Source organism: Alligator mississippiensis, chromosome 7 (genome assembly GCF_030867095.1).
Source record: "Alligator mississippiensis isolate rAllMis1 chromosome 7, rAllMis1, whole genome shotgun sequence".
Classification (NCBI taxonomy): Eukaryota; Metazoa; Chordata; order Crocodylia; family Alligatoridae; genus Alligator; species Alligator mississippiensis.
Window position 1 is genome coordinate 20,076,002 of NC_081830.1, and position 19,774 is coordinate 20,095,775.

Below are 19,774 nucleotides of genomic sequence, written 5' to 3' on the forward strand. Positions count from 1 at the left end.
GTCCCACCCCAAACATGCAGATATGAATACTTGTCTTTGATTTGAAATTATCAGTTGAATATTTCTTCCAAGCGTCTTTGTTTTAAATTAATATTATTAAAGAAACACATTCAATCCTTGTAAAATGAGAAGTCCATATGAAAATATTGACTTCACTATTACAGCACAGATAATACAGGTAATTCCTGCCACATGCACAAACAAATGAGTCTGTTTGCTTGCAGTGTATTAATATCTCTGAGCAAATGGCCATTGTTTGTGTCCAAGTATGGAACCCACTGCCAAGGAGTTTAAGCAGGTTAGGCTATGGACACACAAATGGAGAGGCAAAAGCTTGTAGCAAAGACTAGCATGAACTGAGCTATGTGCACAAGTGATCGGAGTCCTTTTGAAACTATGGGATTATTTTTTTAAATCCCCATACACACCCGGGAGCATGATCCCCCTGTTATATTGTAACACTCCACCAGCAAAACACCACCAACTTCGGCAGAGGCATGCCTGCTTTTACACCAGCACGAGGGTGAGGACACAAGCCATCAGGACCATGTTCCAAAGGCAGCCAAATTAAATTACCCACGTTTAATCATTTATTATTTGGGGTCCCCGGGCAAAGATGAGAAATTGCAAACAAACAAACACATCTATTATTTATCATGGATGTATTTCTCTAGGTCTACAAAAATCAGCAATTTCACTTCCTTTGGCAACCCAGGGTGGCAAAGGTCAATGTGAAGCGCAGTTCATCTCTTATAATCAATCTTCAGATCAATGACCCAATACATAATACACACACACACCTGTATATGTAGAAAAAGTTTATTTCTGTGGGATAATATAAAAGGGAAAACATCCGGTACTTTCAGCAATGCAGATAATGCCAGGCTTAATCGCACAAGGCTTGGCATGCCTTGTTCATATTCTCTCCAGCTATGTTGGGCTTGTTACGGTCCTAAACATTTTTATTTTTAAAATTCCCGTACACACCACACATTGTGATACTCCACCAGTAAAATTACATGGAGTTTGGCAGAGGAGCTCCTGATTTTACACCAGTGGGAAAGAGTGGGGTCTCAAGCAAGGGGGAAGAGTTGAATAAAGCAAATGTCACATAATCCTCTTGTGGCTGTTCCATACAAGATAGCAGCCTCCTCCTATGTGAGTCTAACTCGATTTCCCTGCTGGTGTGTGGTCCTGCTGCTGCTGCTGGGAAGCGAGGGAAACTGTGTTTATGAACAGCTAGGAAATGCAGACCTCAGAATAAGAGTGACTGAAAGGGTCAAAGAAATTTAAACTTCTACCCAGCAGGAAGACCTTGAGAAACCAGAAGAAAGCAACATGCAACACAACTCTTCAAACACATCTTCAGTCTTGGAAAGTAGGATGCAATTAAGTTCTTCCAATAAGACTCAAGCAAGTCTAATGATAAGCTTTAAAAGACCTGCTTAATGAAATGTCACAAGGACAGTGGCTGTAGCAATTCTGTAATCGGTCTGCCAAGCAGAGCTTTACCTGATAGAAGAAAAATTACAGGGAGGGATATGATAAGTGAGTGTTAGTATCTTTATCCCTGCTGTAAGTCCATTGAAATGAATGATGCCACAGCATCCAAAAAAGTAGGCCTAGTAAATTAAAAAAAAATCCAACAGCTCAATTATGCGAATAAGAACTTTCTATTACTTTATTTCCTTTTAGTGATCAGTGGAACATGTGACCATCAGGCCTTGTGGTTTCTTACTGTGTGTGACCACAGACACACAACTTCACTTTTCTGTGCCTCAGTTTCCTATCTTTCAAATAATAGGTAGTGTGTTTCCTAGTGTCACAGGGCTGTTTAAAGGCTTGATTTAAAAAATATTGTTTGCACAGAACTTTGGAATCCATTAATTAAACTTCTTGTAGAAGTATTATAGATACAGGACTCCAGCATAGGATCAGAGTATCCTGAGATCCCAGCCAAGGTCAGGACCCTGTTGTGCTAGGTGTTATGCATATGCCTATGGACCAGGATAGACGAAATAAGGAGAAAAGAAGACTTTATTGCCTCCTTTTTTGGCGCCATCTCTCCGAGGCACAGAAAACTGGAATTCCAAGCTGTATTTGGGGGATGCCTGTCTGACCTTGAGCAAATCACTTAATCTCCTTGTGCCGTATCAGTAAGACATGAGATTGTTGTTTTAGCACCTATACATATGGTAAACTTTGACTATTTCCCCAACTCCTTGGGGATGGCAAAAACAAAGCCTGTATGAGGACTTGGAAGGGAGATTTTAAAAGGTCATTGAAATTTGCTGTCATGGAAAGACAGTGGGTGCTGTATGCCTGACTCCCAAGAGAGCCTTTGAAATTTTCCAGCTATGTAGGTGGTTCAATAAATGCTTCTCTCTTCTTACTCTGCCTTCAGTCTTCTAAACAGGCTCTGACAATACACTGAGTGATGGCAAAATGTGTCTCAGAGCTTCAGTCTCCATATAGTAAATGGCCATTCTACACATAAACTGCATCATGTTTTAATCCTACCCTGAAATCAAATTCCTTAAGCACAACTCCTTTGGGGCAGGGAACTAACTCTGAATACATTTCATTTGACGACCATGTCAACCTGCCTTTAAAAAAAAATTGCTTATTTAGAATGCATAATGCAGGCATCTCATCTTCTAAACAAGAAAGTAGGACACATTCTGGGCTAGGATGAAAAGAAAATGAAAAACCAAAAAAAAAAAAAATCTGAATAAGAAAGTCTGAAAGCGCTGGTAAAGTAAATGTAATGTCAGAAAGGAATGTATTTCTCTAATAAGATTCATGTAAATACAAATATAAACATATTTTGCTGCACAAATCACATAAATGCAGATGCACAGCACTAAAAGAAATGACAAAAAGAGGCACTAAGTGATGAATATATTTTAGTGCCTGCCTTGGCTGTTTCTACAGGATTTCATCAGCATTTGGTACAGCGTGTGACCCTTAGGTGCTGATCACTTAAAAAAAAAATAAAAAAAAAAGACAACTCATATTTATACTGCCCCAATTTTCAGACTTGGGGATATGATAACAGTCTTGGTGCTTGAATGCCTGCCACTCCCATTGACTCTTGGTTTCTGGCTGCTTTTCTTCAAATCAGGCCATTTCCATTTAGATGCTTCCATATGCATTTAGGAGCCTAATTTTATGCACACAGATTCAAATGCTAATCATTGTGTGCGATTTTTAGAAGCACCTATTTGAGGTAGACGCACAAGAGCCATGACTTGGATCCATTTGCATTCCATCTCGCTTGCTTTGGAAAATGGCACCATTGTGACTATAACTATGAGAACTCCATGCAGAGTGATGGTTGGTAGTGAAATGCAGAGCATTTGATCATCCATCAGGCATCTGTTAAATTCTGCCCAGGTTATAAGCACTGGGAAATTGGACAGCTGTCTGATGGCCTATTTAAAATGAAAACTGTCTAATGGCCTGGTTTTGATCCAGTGTCCATTTTGCAAAAAGGACCATTTGATTTAATGCTAATTTGTTTCTGGTCAGAAGTTTCATAAAAAGCAGCCAATCACTGCCTGGGTCTTGGGGGTTGTGCCATTTTTCACCCCGGGAGACCATGATCCTCAGAAAAGCTTCTGTAATACCTTAGAAAGTGAGTGTCATGTAGTGCCCCCTTGTAGACTGACGTCACTGGTACTGACCCTCTGCGGAGTAATGATGCTTTCACTTCAGGAATTGATCTACTACCTCTGTGCCATCTTGGAGTTGAATTATTCTCCAGTGCCAAGTGAATGAAGCACAGGGAAATTTAGGGGTACCTATACATGAACAGCGAGGCTGCTCTGACACGCTGTAATTATAGCGTGTCGGAGCAGGCTTGAGTAATCAAGTCTGCCGGAGCGTAGTAATTATTAGGGGTGTGCGAAGCGGGCCCTATTCGATTCAGATTTGGATTCAGCCCAAATCGGGGACAGTGATTCAATTCATTGATTCAGATCACTGTCCCTGATTCGATTCAGCGGAGTCCAAGTCTGAAGATTAGATGCTGATTCAGAGAATCAGCGATTCAGACATAGACACAGCTTGAAATGTTTTTTCTACGTGCCTCGAGGTACCAGTGCAGCTTGTGAATGCTGCGATGCTGGGGCGGATGGAGCATCCCACAGGAGTGCAGGGGGGCCCCCCACATGCTTGGTGGCAAACCCAGAAGTGGACCAGAAGGGTCTGCCGGGGAGTGTGGGGGGGCCCCTCCATGTTCCCCCCTGGCTTGGTGATCAGCCATGGGGGAACCCTGGATGCCTGCCCCAGACCCAGGAGGAACCAGTCACCAAGCCAGGAGGAATGCGGGGGGGAGGGGGGCGCTCCCTGGCAGACCCAAGAGCGGACCAAAAGTGCTTCTGGTTCACTTCCGGGTCTGCTGCCACCCTCCCCTCCCCCCCCCCCCCCCCGACACACACACACACACTTCTGTGGGACACTCTGTGCACCCCAGCATCGCAGCGTTCACTAGTCGCCTGGTACCTAGAGGTATGTAGAAAAAACATTTCAAGCTGTCTCTATGTCCGAATCGCTGAATCGTTTTGAATCTCTCTGAATCGATTTGGAGAGATTAAAGGGTCCTCTGATTTGACTTAGAGATTTGGCCACTGAATTGGGCCAAATCTCTGCCAAATTGAATCAGGGACTGAAGCTTTGCACAGCACTTGTAATTATCGCACTCCAGCAGACACCAGCATCTCATGTATCAGTATCCCTGCACTTAAAAATGGCAGCAGGGCTGCTTTAACTAAAGCTTGTTGAACAAGCTTTAGTTAAAGTGACCCTGGCTCCATTTTTAAGTGTAGGGATGCTGATACACAAGACGCTCCAGGGACTTTAATTAGATTGGTTCTCAGAACCGCTCTAAATAAACTGCCCCCCAGACCCCCGCTCCCAGAGCACGTGTATAAATGCCCTAGGTTTCTTAGTTATAGACTTATCATTCACAGCAATAGCAAAACTTCATCATTGTTGTTGTTTTTACCACAGCCCCTGTGTTGCAGTTGCTTTCGGGGCCCCACTGTGCTAGATGTGATACCTGCAGGTAGTGGTAGACAGCAGCTTCCCTAAAGAGTTGATAATCTGAACAAATAAAAGAAATAATGCCATCCCAGTTTTATATACGTGGGCTGTTGGCACATATCAGTTCAGTAACTTGCTCAAAGTTACGCAGGAGGTCTGTGAAAGAGCCAGGTCATGAACTCCAAGTTCCTGGAGTTCAGACCAGTGCTTTTTAGCTTTATAATTTTTCAATTCTATAAAGCACAACTCCACAGCTAATCTGTTCATAGTGGGTGCAGTCACTTCTGTTCCTTTTCTTGTCTGCAAAGCAAGAGACATATTCAGTGCTGAAGACATTGTTTGATGTAACTTGAGGATAAAGCCACTTTAATGATTTTTTTTTAAAGAGAAGCTTTCAAATAATCCAGTAAAGCTAAAGAAATCACAAATGATAACAGCATTTTATAGATGATATTATATGTCCTTAGGACACAGTTCCTCTGGGATGCTTATCAGAAAACTATTCTTAAGATACATGTTTTATGTTATTACTACCTCCTCCTTGCCTTAGCTAAAGGCGGGGGGTTACAGATATCAACAAGTCTGAAATGGGGATTCTTGTAGATAATGCAGCTGAAACATTATTTCCTGTAATTGAATTTGATTATGATGGCAATGATGGGGTGTGTGTGTGCATGCACACATTTTGCAGAGCTGCTCTAAAACCCAGTAGAACTCCCACTTGCTTTGAGGCACTGTTTGGGTATTACAAGGATTTGCCAGATACTGTGTACATATGCAAAAAGCGTGTCCCTTTCCCCCAAAGTGTTCACTCAAAGTATAAGAGGAGATATAATGGGTGATTACAACAAAGAACTCAGTTGTTGTTAATGAGTGTCATAAATGGGAGTCTTTCACTTGGCTTCAGTGGCCTTTGGACTCTGTTTTAAGCTGACTGTCACTAGACATTGTTTTAACAAGTAGCCACCATGGAAGCTGCTTTGTTTCCCCAGTGATGCTAATGCACCATTAACCCTGATATATCAATAGATGTCCGTGCAGAAGGGGAAATGTTACCAGCTTTAGTGGAAGACACATGCAAATAGACGTACAAAATTCCTACGGTCATCAGAAGAGCACAATACTCAACACTCAAAGGAAGCTGAACTATTGTCATGAATAACTGAAGTCTCTTTTGATGCTGAGATGAGTGAGCCATTTTTCTTTGGCATGCTCTCAGGATGGCTCAGTAGAGACTTAAGTTCCACAGGGGTGGGTTGGCATTGAACTATAGGTTAGCTAACCGTGGGGGCATCTACATGTGTGCTTTACTGCAGAGCTGACTAATTAGCTCTGCAGTAAAGCACCACTGTCTATACTTGCGGCACTATTAGACTGGAGAAAACTAATTAACTCCACTGTAGGATAGTACTGCCAGGTACAAATACTGTCCTATGGCAGAATTTAATATCCGCACGCGTAGGTAGTGACTCGGGTTGGCTGGGGCATGAGGGTGCTACAGATTTCACGTGTAGATGTGCCCCCCATGTTGTATATGCCAGTTAACCACTAGAGACCAGAAGATGCACAATAAAGAGATTTTGCCCTGCCCTCTCCTTCCTCCCTCTGTGAACAATGGTTATACTTGCTCTGTGTTTGGCATATTTCTGCTGCTCAGTGTCACTCTAGGACCTTTGATCTGCATGTAGCAGTTCCACTAGAGGGAAAAGACCTGAAATGGTTTGCAGCTGGGGATCATCCTGCATGAAGCTGGAAGAGCCTCTCTCATCAGCTAGTAGTAAAATGTATGGGACCACTGTAAAGTTTATAGCACAGAGCTACAGTATATCAAAGTTACACCAGTGTAAAACCCATTAAGGTTACATTACAGTACTGTAACATATTCCAACTTGTAGCATCCCAGTGCAAGGGAAAAAATGACAATATAGACAAGTCCTTAGTGTAAACTTTGCACAGACTCTGAAAACCCCCTTCTTTTGACCTTTTATTTTTAAAAGATGTTTTTAACATTAACATTTGAATACTTTGATAACTGCTGTAACAGATTAAGCCACCCTAGCATAATATTAATAGGAATATTTAAATATCAATGTTGGGGTTTTTTTATTAGTGTACTTGGCAGGTGAAAGGGGAAATACTAATTTTCTTATTTATTATGTCCTGGCCACTGAAAAAGAAACTTATTTCACGACAGGGCCTCCCACTCATCAAGACGTCAAAACTTTTGTTATAGTTGAGGGGGAAAATGTTGATAGTGTCTTTGCTTTAGGTTTGTATTTAATTCTATAAGCCAGCTGGGCCTATTCATGAACCCCCGAGCATATAAAAGCTCCTAGCAACAACAGAATTGCAGTCCCTTTCTTTGGGAGGGGATTTATTTCACAAAACATAAACAGTCTGAATAAACTGGATGTGTAAATTTAGTCCATCGGTTCCTTTTCTCTAAGCAAGACAGCTTCATCTGGAGACCTTGCTACCAATGAAACTACTTGTTGGCCTTTTACTGAGAAAGTTATACCCATCGCCCAAGAGCTGCCGATTAGAAACACGTAGGAGATGAGCTAAAAGACCACCCCTTGCATTGTGCCTGTTTCACAGTGGCACTGGTTCCCTGCAGAGCGAATTGGGAGCTGCACAGTGAATGTGACTGTAGCATGTGTGACTGTCTTAGCGAAACACAGTGGGCCAGCTGACTTCCCCTGCCCTGCTTCCCTGAATAGGACTGATTTGTCCAAATGGGCATGACTTGCCACTAATGAATCTAATCTGGTTTCTCTTGTGAGGATTCAGCAGTTTTCTTATGAAATAAAAAAAGAATAATAGTAATGATGAGAATGTGAAACTCCACAGTCAAATAATCTCTGGGAACAGAGGGACTAGAGATAAAGGAAGGCTGATTCTTCCAGCCACTGCAGCAATTACAGAAATTGGACAGTGTACTACCATGATCAAATAACATTACAGAAAGGGACTTCAACCCCTGAAAGCGAGGGAATTCTAGAAGCAATGCTGAGCTAATGCACTAAGATGATTCTCTTGTGACTTGCTGTATTGTAGCCTCTTCTTTCTGTTGTATGATTCCCCACGCAGCAACTACAAACATGAAGGTGAGAAACTGGATTAAAGAAATGCTTGCACTCTTCGGGTCAACAGCTGGACAAACTGCAATCATTGCAAAAGCTCCTAGTGGTTTTGGCAATGACAGAGTTTGGCTTTTTTCACCCTTTTGAACTCTGAAAATAAACTCTCCCCTAGATGTAGTACTGGAGAGGTGCATTCTTCCCTACAAGTCACAACAGACAGGTGTAGGTATCCCAAGTGCCTAGTGGCCCTTTACTTTCAAAACTTAAGCACACTTTCGAGGCAGGCAAGCCGATACCCTCTTAGTTGCCTGACTTTCAACCAAGTGTTTCTCAGTCTAAATAACCCCCTGGTACACTTCCCATTAACACAAAATGGCTCAACTCAGCTGTCTCCACCCAGCTAGCAAAGCCTCTTAGGCTAACCTTCTGCAACTCCTGCTATTTTGGATCTGGGAGAATCTCTCCAATCCCTCTCTCTCACTGTAGCAACTTATGCCAGCATTTTCTGAAATATTTGTGCACGTTTTAAAATTTTCTCATCAGCTTCCTGCCCTCCTCTCTGCAATATCTAAATGAGTTTTAAGAAGGGGGGGGGACTTCCCCGTTAGCTTTCCAAACTAGCAGCATATTCAGTTGTCAACAAGGGAAATGCTACACGCCTTAAAATATGCAGTAGGTCAGTGTTGTCATCTAACTCAAACGCAAAGCAGTGGACTGTGTGCCTGTTTTCCACCAAGGTGCCCATTGGACCGTAGTGCCAAACAGCTGAGGAATATTAGATGTAGCAGCACCTCATCATCTCAGTGCCCCAAGTTTAATATAGACAGACATTGGAGCAGTGACAGCTCAGTCTGTAGCCTGCCTCCACTCAATTTGTTTCTGTTTGTGACAAAAACAATAAAGAAGAAAGCAGAAAGTTGATCCGCTGTGTTTTAAGCACACGTCAAATGAGTCCGGCCTCTGCCATTCATAAGAGGTCACTAGCTCCATGAGGCTTCTACACCAGTCTGACAAATATCAGAAAGAAGAATGACAAATGTCATGAGCAAGGATCAGGTTTGATCAACTTCAGGGTGAGCTTTACTACCAGGCATTGCTTGTATGAACACTGGCTGCATCCTAAGGTTCTCATCTGGTTTTCAGTCCACTCTTCTCCTAGTAAGCTCCCACTGAAATCCCTGAGAGCAGAGCCCTGCAGATTCACTTCCGACAGAACAGTATGATGCTTGTTCTCTAATTCAGGCTTCCTGCCACATGGAAAGCTGGGCTACCATTTTGCATCAGTCACAAAGCTTTTTCCATTCCCTCTTCCTGACGAGAGTTTACTGGGGCATCACAGAGGAATCGCCACAGTCATGCTGGGGTCTTCACATGGTGGGGAGCATGCATTTGTGTGCACAGGCGTGCAGGGGAGTCATGCATCTGAAAACAAACATGAGAACTTAGATTTGATTTTAGGCTTTTTTTGAGAAGAGGAGACATGCTGTTTTTTCTTTTTTATGTCGAATCTAATACAGTAGGGTCCCAGTCATGGCTTCTTGCCATCTTCATCTGACCTAGATGTGTATAGAGGGGAATATTAGGTTGCCTTCGTGTCATCCAGTCTCTAGCTGGCCCTGCACTATTTTATGGCTGCTTGAGCCTTTTCTCGGTCACTCCATCCTACTCCTTTATCACTGGGTCTGCAGCATGGGTTTTGCCAGCTATAAACCACATCCTTAAGATTTTGTGTGTTAAGGAGGAACATAATGATAGAATCCACGATGGGGAGGATTTATTTTTTCACATGTGCACTTCAACAGCTAGATTTGCTGAAGCATTATGCTCCCAGTCAATAGTACCCTTGTAGCTTGTTTGTTTAATTGATTGCAATGCTATGTCAACCTACCCGTGCTGAAGCTTCAAATATTTGCAAACCAAAATACACATTGTGTCTGGCACAATTTGACCCTCATTGCAATACAACTGCAGCTGCTACAGTTTACACAACAGAAACTGGAGGACAGGAATCCAAATATACTAAATTAATTAGGGTTATGTCCATAGACTTTATTCTGTACTGTCAAATTTATGTAGAACTGTGTTTCCCATTTCCTGAGAGCTTGAGGACATTTCATAGATTCAAAGATTGTAAGGGGCTGGAAGGGACTTTGCAAGATCATCGGGTCCAGCCCCCCTGCCCTAGGCAGGAAAGACAGCTGGAGTCAGGTAACCCCAGCAAGGTGACCGACCAGTCTCCTCTTGAAGATTTCCAGAGTAGGTGATTGCACCACCTCTGGAGGGAGCTTATTGCACAGTCTGGACACCCTGACTATCAAGGAGTTTTTCCTAGAGTTAAGCCTGAAGCGGCCTTCAAGGAGTTTGTGACCATTGCTCCTGGTTTTCCCCAAAGGTGTCCTGGTGAACAGTTGTTCACCAAGCCCTTGATGTATTTCCCTGATGTAGCAGTAAGCTGCTACCCAAGCCCCCTCTCAGCCTTCTCTTTTTTTAGGCTGAAGAGGCCCAAATCCCTCACTTTTTATCAGAGACTTGCAAAGCAAGTCATACAAGGAAGGTTGGAAGATGGGAAATACCTCTAAGGAGGAGGATGCATCAGTGGCCTGCACCTGTAGGGAGCAGACCAGAAAAGCCAAGGCTGAAACTGAGCTCAAGCTGGCTACAGGAATCAAGGAAATAAAAAGTCTTTCTTCAGATATGTAGGAAGTCAAAAGAAAAATAAGGGCTACACTGGACTTCTGCTGAATCAAATGGGGCGGCTGACAACCGACACACAGGGAAAAGCTAATCTCCTCAATGATTACTTTGCATTGGTTTTTCACCAGCCCAAGGGGATCACCCTGCCTGATAGGACACAGGATTACAAGGGTACAGGTGACCATATGCCTACATTTGGTGAAAACACCTTGTGAGGGAACAGCTTGAGAGGCTGGACATCCATAAGTCAGCGGACCCTGATTAAATGCACCCAAGAATGCTAAAAGTGTTGGCTGACATCTTAGCTCAGCCATTGGTGCAGATATTTGAGAACTCATGGCACATGGGAGAGGTTCCTAAAGACTGGAAGAGTACCAATGTGGTGCCTATCTTCAAGAAAGGAAGGAAGAAAGATCCACAGAACTACAGGCCAATCAGTTTGACCTCAATCCCTGTGAAGATCTTAGAGAAAATTATCAAAGAGTCCATCAATAACAGGCTGACAGAAGGCACCATCCTGACAGACAGCCAGCACGGCTTCATTACAGGTAGGTCATGCCTGACCAACCTCATCTCTTTCTATGACCAGGTGCCACATCATCTGGATGATGGGGGGGGGGGGGGGGGGGCTAATGACATTTACTTGGATTTCAAAAAAGCCTTTGACTTGGTTTCCCATGATTCCCTCATGGCAAAATTGGGGAACTGCAGCCTTGACAACCTCACCATCCGATGGCTGGGGAACTGGCTCTGTTGTCAGACCCAGAGAGTGATAGTTGATGGAACCAAGTCAACGTGGCGCATGGTGACCAGTGGCAACCCTCAGCGTTCAGTACTCAGACCTGTACTCTTTAATATATTCATTAATGATCTGGATTTGGGTCACAGAAGCAGATTGGCTATGTTTGTGGATGACACCAAACTGTGGGAAAGTGCAGTTACATTGGAAGATAGGCTGGCTTGGACAGGCTTACAAGGTGAGCGGATATAAACCTGATGACCTTCAATGTAGAGGAATGGAAGGTGCTTCACATCGGTAGAAAGAACCCACCTCATACCTATAGGCTTGGCAGTGCTTCATTCACTAGCACTACGTCTGAAAGAGACTTGGGGGTCGTGACTGACCACAAGATGAACATGAGCCACCAATGCAATACCACAGCCAGCAAAGCAAACAAAACTCTGGCTTGCATCTACCGACGCATCTCAAACAAGAACCAAGATGTCATTCTCCCGCTTTACTCAGCCTTGGTGAGGCTGCAGCTGCAGTACTGCATCCAATTCTGGGCTCCACACTTTAAAAGTGGAGAAGCTTGAAAGAGTCCAGAGGAGAGCCATGTGCAGAGGTCAAGAGAAGCAGGCTTTATGAGAGGCTGAGGGGTACGGGACTCTTCAGCTTGGAAAAGCATAGGCTCAGGGGGGACTCAGTGGCAGCCTATAAGTACATCAGGGGTATGCATCAGGACCTGGGAGAATGTCTCTTCACCAGGGCTCCCCTAGGGAAGACAAGGTCCAATTGCCACAAACTGTTGGAAGACCGTTTTAGACTGGACATAAGGAAAAACGTCTTTACTGTCTGAGTCTCCAGAGTCTGGAATAGACTCCCCCAGACATGCTGCAAGCACCTACTCTGGATACTCTGGACACATTCAAGTTGTGTTTGGATGCTTATCTTGCTGGGATCATCTGACCCCAGCTGACATCCTGCCCTTTGGGCAGGGGGCTGGACCAGATGATCTTGCGAGGTCCCTTCCAGCCCTAATGTCTATGAAATCTATGATCTTAGGGTGGCTCTTCTATGGACTCTCTCAAGCTTTTCCACATCCTTGTCAAAGTGTGGCACCCAGAACTGGATGCAATACTCCAGCTGTGGTCTCACCAATGCTGAGTGAAATGGAAGAATCACTTCCTTGGTTTTCCATGAGATGCATTGGTTCATGCAATGTTGTGGCACTGACAGTTCATGTTCATACTAAGTTCTATTATTATCCCTAGGTCCTATATTGGAGCCACCAGACCTGTAAGTATGTTGAAAATTGTTTCTCCCCAGGTATTGCACTTTACACTTCTTAATGTTGAACTTCATCTCGTTCTGATCCGTCCAACTTGCCAACCTCTCCTCCTCTAGGTCCACGTGTATGTGCAGCCTATCTTCAAGCATGACCACACTTCCCCATAACTTGGTGTCATCTGCGAACTTGGCCAGTGAGAAATTCACCCCCACATCCAAATCATTGATAAAGATGTTGAAAACACTGGACCAAGCATGGACCCCTGAGGGACGCCACTGGTCACTTCTCGCCAGAACAACACAGATCCATTCATTAGGACTCTCTGGGTCCTACCCTGCAGCCAGCTTCCTATCCACCTAACTGTGAAGCAGTTAAGCCTGCAATCCTCCAGTTTTCCCATGAGAACATCACAGGATACCAGATCAAAGGCCTTTTGGAAGTCTAGGTATACAATGTCGACCTCCTCTCTCTAATCCAGGTGGCGAGTTATGTAGTCATTGAAGGAAATGAGATTGGTAAAACAAGACCTGTCCGCAATGAAGCTATGCTGGCTGTCATTCAGAATCCTATCTTTTGCGAGCGTATTGCACTTAGGCTTCTTGATTGATTTTTTTCAGGATTTTCCCTGGAATAGACGGTAGGCTAATTGGCGTGTAGTTGCTCAGGTTCTCTCTCCTCCCCTTCTTGAAAATGGGCACAACAGTGGCCCTCTTCCAGTCTTCAGAGACCTCCCCCAAGGGCCATGAGTTTTGGAAGATTTTCACCAGAGGTCCCGCAATGACTTCGGCTAGCACCTTCAGCACTCTTGGGTGAAGTTCATCTGGTCCTGCTGACTTTTAAATGCCTAACTTTTCTAACTGATCATGCACCAATTCAGCGTCAACAGTTGGAAGGTGGTCATTCCCACCATGCCCATTCTGAACCTTATCTAGCATGATTTTCCCCTTAGTCCGGTGAAATACCAAAGCAAAGTAGTCATTCAGGAGTTCAGTTTTCTCTTGAGTGTCGGTAGCCAGCTGTCCCAAGTTGTTAAGCAATGGCCTCACACTTCCATTTGTTTTCCTCCTGTTCCTTACATACCTAAAGGACATCTTATTGTTCCTGATTCCTGTTGCTAGCTTAAATTCAGTAGCTGCATTAGCCTTTCTAATCTTCTCCCTACAAATGTGGGCCGTTGTTGTATAGACCTCCATGGGGGCTGTCCAAAACCTCCATTGTCTGTATGACTCTTTCTTCTTTTTCAAAAGGGCATTGATTTTAAGCCAAGGGGTCTTACCAGCCCTTCTGCTACCTTTCCTCTGCACAGGAATGGTCTTCTTTTGTGCTTTGAGGATCGTGTCCTTGAGGAATGACTATTCTTCATGCGCTCCTTTTACCTTTGGTCTCTGGTCCCGCAGCGCTTCCCCCACTACTGCCCTGAGCCTGTTGAAATTTGCTTTTTTGAAGTCCATAACTTCAAACCTGCTAGCTGATTTGCCTGCGTTGTGACAGACAGTGAACATGATGATATTGTGGTTGCTGTCGCCCAGGCTACCCTCTATATTCCAGTTGCTCACTGTGACAGCTGAAAATTATGTTTGTGTGATAAAGGTGCTTGCTGAAGGCTCTATGAAGGTTAGACCAAGTGTTTTTCTGTCATTTGTTTAGATATTAAGTTATATGTTGTTGCTAAGAGCCTAATTAAAGTTTAAGATATAGTAAGGCTTTGTATAAAGTAAGGCCTAGTAAATTTAGCAAAGCCTTAAAGTAGTAAGGCCCTGTGACATAGTTAAAATTTACCTTATCAATGGAATACAAGGCTTGTACTGCTATTGGTCAGTCTAAGGACAGTTGAAGTAAAAAGAATCTGAGTGGGTATAAGCTATCAGCACAGTTCAAAAGGTATAAATTGGCTGAAACATCTGAAAATCATTCAGAAGGAAGATACAGCTCTGTGAAAAAGGATTAGTTAGCTGTTGACCTGGATCAGTGGGCCCGTGGATCTCAAGGAGCCCAAGGACTGAATACCAGGGTCCTTCCCGGTACCTCTTGGACAGTGCTGATCGGGGACACCCGACTTCGCTGAGCTTTGTGGAAAGAGAAACTTGTCATACATCAGGCATCAGAGGGGACTGCTGATAAGTTGCCTATGTGAATTATTCTTGTCTGTCATTGTCTGTGTCTGTCTTGTTGCTACGCATAGTTGTGTTTTTGTTAAGTCAGTAAAGCTTTCTTACCTTTCTACTCCCTGACCACACTCTCAATCAATCCCGAACCCTCCACTGGCAGCTGGGACAGCTCACCAGATTGTCTCTTTTGGCCAAGACCAATCTAAGACAGCATTACCTCTGGTTGGCCTGTGCACTTCCCAAGCCAGGTAGAGCTCTTCGATACAGGTCAGGAAGCAATGTGTCCCATCTGACTTAGCTGAGTGTTCCTCTCAAGCAATGTCTGGGTAATTGAAGTCGCCCATGATGACCATATCCTGCAGAAGCCACGTGCATGCCAGTCCTTGAAATAACTCCAGATTGAGTTCCTCCCCCTGGTTTGGTGGTCTGTAGTATGCACCGACAGTTTGGGCTTTCTCATCATGCCGCACACCCAGTAGTTTGACCCAGAGGATTTCAAGCCGTCCTTCTTTGGAGTGGATGTTGGCCTCCAAGGAGGTACTGCTCCCTCACATAGAGAGCTACACCTCCACCTTTCTTCCCTCCTCAGTTCCTTTTGTGCACGATGTAGCCCTCTATGGCTACATTTCAGTCATGTGAGGGGTCCCACCGTGATCCCTACTAGATCGTAATGCCCACTGGAGAGTAGGAGGGCTAGCTCCTCCTGCTTGTTCCCCATGCTCCTGGCATTAGTGTACAGGCACCTGAGTCCTCCAGTTGAGACCCTTGATTTCCTGTCACACTGGTTTAAACATGCACTTGTTTTTTGATCACTCACCTGTGTCATTACAAGGGACTGTATAATTATGGTGTTTGTCTAAGGCAAATATTTGTTCTCTTTCTGGATGCTTTCTCATCTATTCCTCCTCCTCCAGTGAGTTTTGCTTCTCAGGAGGCTTTTGCTCCAGTGTAACCAATATCACAAGGATGAGATTGTTCTTGCAGAGAGGTCAGTGGCTTTGCACTGTATACCAAAAGTGAAGACGCTAGAGGCAAGCTTCTATATTATGTGTTGACATCTAAGTGACAGAGGCATCTATGTGTGATTCTGTTCTACCCTATGCAAGATCTTGAGTACTCAGCATCCCTCATCTTTTGTATAAAAGCTTTTCAGGACTCGAGTAGGATGCAATAGGATTTCATTAGGTACGTAAGTCTACTTAAACACCTAGGCTGCTTATAGTCATGAAAAAACAAGAACAAAAACAGCACATACTCAGAAGAGGCATAGCATTAGTTTGACTCAGCTTGCCCAACGTTTTTATAGTTTGCACACTTCAGTGAGGCCTTTTGGTGCTTTTAACTAATAGCCAGTTGAATCAGCTTCAGATGAAAGTGTTAAAAAGCCCCACTGAAGTGCCTGATCTAGATGGACACTCGAACTAACACACTTCCTTTTCCAGTAAAGAACTATTTGGTTTTGTTTTACTTTCCTATGTCTGCCAGTAGCCCTTATAGCTGGAATAGAATCCAACTCTAAATTGACATACCTGACCCTCAGTAGTATTATCATTTAACATAAACCACTGGGCCTCCTATGCTAAACAGTTAGGCTAGGTGACTGTTTAGATTATGGCTCACCGAGGTGATGAAAATACATGGTACATGTTTGAGCATGGTGCATTCCTTTCTGTATGTGTATACAGCCTGTAATATATATTCCTGCATGCTAACATATTGATTTTTTTAATTAACTATGTTCCCCTATCACTTATGTCAGGAAACAAAATCATTTATAAGGGGCTGTGGTGAAGACCTGCTAAAACAGGGGTTGGCAATATATGGCCCTTGACCTGGATCCAGCCCATCAACTGATTGTATGTGGGCTGGTGGCTGCAAAGTCATAGGAACTGGCAACTCCAGTGGCTGTGTTGTGCCTGGCAGATGGGTGGCCATGTCCCAGCCCCATCCACAGCTTACACCAGCTCCTGCCCCGCACATTGGAAGCAGTGCTGGGTGCATACTGGCATCGGCTGTGGATGCTGCCTTCAGGTTCCTGCTGGGGACGGGGGCCACTGTGTGGGAAAGCAGCTGATGTGCTGATGCAGCAGCATCACCTGCAGTCTGGGCAGATGCCCCAGTCCCCAGCAGGAACCTGCTGGCCGCATCCACAGATGATGCCAGTGCCCATCCAGTGCTACTTCTAGCATGTGGGCTAGGAGCTTTTCATAAGCTGCAGGGACATATGCTGTAGGTACAAGACAGTTGGTGGGGAGGAGAGGCGGCACTGCCCATGATGGCCTGGCAGGACCTGGCAGCAGGCATGCTTGCTGCTGCTGGGCCCCTTCTGGCTGCAGCCACCCAGAGCCTGCACTGGGGCTGTCCTGTGGCTCCTCCCCTCCTCTGCTACCCCATGGGTCCAAATTAGCCTAGAGGTGATGCGGGGTGGCGGCAGTGGGGAAACACCACAAGGAAGCCCCAGTGTGGGCTCCAGGGCCCAGCACCTCTTTTTGCCCAGTGCCCAGCACCAGCTGCCACCACACATCGTGGGCCAGGCCGCTTTTCTCTGTCTCCCCATCACCCTCCTGAACTGTCCCACACTTGCATCACGTCTGATGAACTGTTGCTGGGAAAGTGGGGGTGCTGACTCCCAAAAATTCCCTATGTGGCCAACAGGTCCAAATAATTGCCCATTCCTATGCTAAAAGGAGCCATCTTCCATCCTTGACTATTTTCCTTTCTCTTCCCTCTGGAATTCCCCAGCAATTATTAATCCAACAGGTCCTGTCCTGCAAAGCACTTCAGCTTCTGAGTTATTTAGCATGTCTGTAGCCCCAGGGAAGTCAATGAAATTATTCACATGATTAAGTGAAGCTGCTAAATCAGGACCATAGTTCAAGTTCCAAGAATATCTATTTATTCTTGTTGTAGATACAGGTAGCAAGAGGTATGAAAACAAGAATTATTTAGTAGATATTACTCAATAAAGCAGCTAATCCAGATTAAGATTTTTTGGTTCTACCATGTTATCCCTCTTTACTAGTGATGATAATGCTCTGGCACTTACAGGGCTTTCATGGGGATTTTGCAGCACTCTGAAAATTCAGGTTTGCCTTTGCAAGAAGAAAAGAACTGGAGGGTAACTGGGTTAGCAGAGTTGTGTGCATCAGGGTAATTATCTGGTATGTGAAGGCTTTTCATAAAAGGGTTGGAACTGGAAAGCATTGACCTAATGGCTGTATGTTCTTTCTTTTTCTATCTAGGACATTTCAAAGGTATCGTTCACCTTTGGTTTACTAAGTATCGTTTCACTAATGGACCTTTCCATTCACTTTGGACTAGTAAGCTGTGCAGGCGCTTCCTGATGCAACAGCAGAAATAGTGAAATGTGCTTTCATTCAGTCTGACATAAATCCGTACCAACTCCTGGAGTTGTCTGACATCATTCGAAGAGCAGAATATGGCCCTAAAAAATTGTCCTCTAATCTATCAGTTTCATCTGTTATACAAGTGTCCTAATACAAAACCCACTGAAATTTAAGGGGTTCTTTCAATTTATTTGAATGAGCTTTGGATCATGTTTATGTTGAAGAATGATAATAATTAACTTATTTTTTCTAGTTGATTAGATTGCTGCCCTTCCTTCTCAGAGTATTCCCCTGTCCTAATCCCTGTTTGTGATCATCATCACAGTGATGTTTGACTTATTTTCCTGTCAATTTTTTTTAATTATTATTTTCTGTTTTATTGGCATTGGCAGCTTCACTAAACCCACTTCCTTTTGTACCTCCCTAATGCCAGGGTGTATAATTTATTCCTCATAAGCAAGGATCCTGGTTTTTGCCGATTAAAAAAAAATCCCCAATTTTCAGATTTAAAAAACCCAACCCCAAATCCACCTTTTTCCACGATTAAAAAGGAAACACTGCTATATATCTATCTATATATTAGTGGTGTTCCATTTTAATCACAGAAAAAAAAAAGAAAGTGGATTTGAGGTTACTTCCATTCATTTTAATCACAAGGAAAAGAAAAACAAAGGTAAAATTGAATTTAGGTTACTTTTTTTAATCCAAAAGTTGGAGATCTTTTTAAATCAGAGAAAACCAGGATCCCTGCTCATAAGGCACATCCACTTAATCATCTAAACTTGTGCTCGACTTTCCTGCAGTTTATATCAGATAGAAGAAAAGAGGACCAGATACCGACCTGATGTAAATCAGCGTGGCCCAGCTGAAGATCTGAACAAATAGCCTGTAAGGTATTCCTTTATGCAGAGAGATACCAATTGGCTAAAGCCAATAAAATAGCAGGCAGAAGCATGCATGTATTGAGAATTAAAAAAAAAAACAACTCTTTTGCATTTGAAAACTTATAAGGCTCATCAGAGTCAAGGTGTCTATAATAGATCTCCTGTCTATTTGAATTTTCTATTGAGCTTTACAAATCTCCGACGATAGTCACTTTCTTTATTCTTTTTTTCTTTCTTGCTTGCTTTTTGGTGGCAGTGAAATAGGGACCCTTAGCCTGAACCAATTCATCGGTTTCAAAAGAAAGGATAATGTAACTGCCATTCGTGGCCTAAGCATACAGGGTGCCGCTGATTCTCGGATATTAAAGCTTATTAAAAGGACAGTTCTTTCTTGGAAGTTTTATATAAATGTATGCTTCCATGTCTTGTTAAGAACCCATGTTAGTCTGGGCAGAGGGGAAAAAAAAAATCCTAGTGACCCAAATAATGCTTTGAACTGACAGAGCTATTGTAGATGTAGCTATAAGAATAGATTTTGTTGCCGTTTTTCATTTCATCTTGGATATAAACTGCCAGAAAATATCAAGTGAAAGCGAGGAA

General features: G+C 43.6%; 1 long non-coding RNA gene across 1 annotated transcript in view; it reads left to right on the forward strand.

The window, feature by feature from the left end:
- LOC132251702 (uncharacterized) overlaps nucleotides 1-19,547 on the forward strand; it is a 204,289-nt gene extending 184,742 nt beyond the window's left edge. The window contains exon 3 of the long non-coding RNA XR_009463644.1: nucleotides 19,094-19,547. This is a non-coding gene — a long non-coding RNA (uncharacterized LOC132251702). The remainder of the gene's footprint in view (nucleotides 1-19,093) is intronic.
- The last annotated feature ends 227 nt before the right edge of the window (nucleotides 19,548-19,774 follow it).